We start from the raw sequence: 2,564 nt of genomic DNA, 5'->3' as shown, positions 1-2,564 counted from the left end.
TACTGAGAGCTAGCTACATGGCAGACAAGTCCAAAATGTCCATATACAGAGAGCTACCTACTTGAGAGATCAGTGCAACATATCCATGTACAGAGAGCTAGCTACATGGCAGATGAATCCAAAATTTCCATATACAGAGAGCTAGCTATATGCAGGCTAGTGCAACATTTCAATATACAGAGTTCTTGAAACATGGAAGATGAGTCCAACATGTCCATATACTGAGAGCTAGCTACATGGCAGACAAGTCAAATATGTTCATATACAGAGAGCTACTTACTTGGAAGATCAGTGCAACATGTCCATGTACAGAGAGCTAGCTACATGGCAAGCGAATCCAAAATTTCCATATACAGAGAGCTGGCTATATTGCAGGATAGTGAAATATTTCCATATACAGAGTTCTACCTACAAGGAAGATGAGTCCAACTTGTCTATATATAGAGAGCTAGCTACATGTAAGAGTTGTGCAACATTTCCATTTACAGAGTTCTAGCTACATGGAAGAAGTGTTCAACATGTCCATATACTGAGAGTTAGCTACAAGACACACAAATCCAATATGTTCATATACAGAGAGCTGCCTACTTAGCAGATCAGTCCAGAAGAATCCAAAATGTCCATATACAGACAGCTAGGTCCATGGCAGGGTAGTCCGACATTTCCATATACAGAGTTCTAGCTACAAGGCAGATGAGTACAACTTGTCCATATACAGAGAGCTAGCTCCATGGCAGGGTAGTGCAACATTTCCATATAGCAAGTTTTAGGTACATGGCAGATGTGTCCAATGTGTCCATGTACTGAGAGCTACCTACATGTTAGACTAGTCCAATATGTTCATAAACTTAGAGCTACCAACTTCCAGATCAATCCAACATATCTATGTACAGATAGCTAGCTACATATACAAGGTACTAGCTACAAGGCAGATGTGTCCAACTTGTCTATATACAGAGAGCTAGCTACATGACAGAGTAGTGCAACATTTCCATATAAAGAGTTCAAGCTACATGGCAGATGAGCCCAAGTTTTTCATATATTTATAGCTAGCTACACAACAGAGTAGTGCAACATGTCCATATACAGGGACTAGCTACATGGCAGATGTGTCCAACATGTCCATATACTGAGTGCTAGCTACATGGCAGACAAGTCCAGTATTTTCATATACAGAGAACCAGCTACATGCAAGACCAGTCCAAAATGCCAGTATACTGACAGCTAGCTATATGGCAGATTCATCCAATACATTTGTATACATAGAGCTACCTATTTGGCAGATCATACCTATATATCTATGTACTGAGTGCTAGCTACATGGCAGATGAGTACAAAATTTCCATATACAGAGAGCTAGCTACATGGCATATTGACCATCATATCCATGTACACAGAGCTGGCTACATGGCAGACGAGTACAAAATGTCCATATGCAGAGAGCTGGCTACATGGCAGGGATGTGCAAAATGTCCATATACAGAGTTGTAACTACATGGCAAATGTGTCCAACGTATCCATATACTGAGACCTACATACATTGCAGATCAGTCCAAAATATCTATGTACAGAGAGCTAGCTACATATCAGATGACTCCTAAATGTTCATATACAGACAGCTAGCTCCATAGCAGAGTAGTGCCTCATTGTCATATACAGAGTTCAAGCTACATGGCAGACGAGTCCAAAATGTCCATATACAGAGTTCTAACTACAAGGCAGTTAATTCTAACTTGTCTATATATTGAGAGCTAGCTATATGTCAGAGAAGTCTAACATGCTCATACACAGAGAGCTACATACTTTGCAGATCAGTCCAAAATATCCATGTACATAGAGCTAGCTACATGGCAGACAAGTCCAAAATATCCACATACGGAGAGCTAGCTACATGGCAGAGCAGTGCAACATTTGCATATACAGAGTTCTAGCTACATGGCAGATGTGTCCAACATGTCCATATGATGAGGGCTAGCTACATGCCAGAATAGTCCAACATGACCATATACACGGTACTAGCTACATGGCAGATGAGTCTAACATGTCCCTATACGGAGAGCTAGCTACATGGCAGATCAGTCCAACGTATCCATGTATAGAGTTTTAGCTACATGGCAGAGGAGTCCAAAATGTCCATATACAGAGAATGCTAGCTGCATGGCGGAGTAGTGCAACATTTCCATGTACAGAGTTCTAGCTACATGGCAGATATGTCCAACATGTCCATATACTGAGAGCTAGCTACATGGCAGATTAGACCAACATGTCCATATACAAGTTACTATGTACATGGCAGATGAGTCCAACATGTCCTTACACAGAGAACTAGCTACATGGCAGGAAATTGCAACATTTCCATATACAGAGATCTAGCTACAAGACAGATGACCCCAACATGTCCATATACTGAGATCCAGCTACATGGTAGACAACTCCAATTTGTTCATATACAGAGAGCTAGTACATGACACATCAGTCCAACATATCCATACACAGAGAGCTAGCTACATGGCAGAGTAGTGCAACATTTCCATATACAGAGTTCTAGCTGCATGGCAGATGTG

This window comes from Chrysochloris asiatica, unplaced genomic scaffold (assembly GCF_000296735.1).
Source record: "Chrysochloris asiatica unplaced genomic scaffold, ChrAsi1.0 scaffold00107, whole genome shotgun sequence".
Lineage (NCBI taxonomy): Eukaryota > Metazoa > Chordata > Mammalia > Afrosoricida > Chrysochloridae > Chrysochloris > Chrysochloris asiatica.
The sequence above is the reverse complement of the archived record's forward strand: the minus strand, read 5'-3'. Positions refer to the sequence as shown.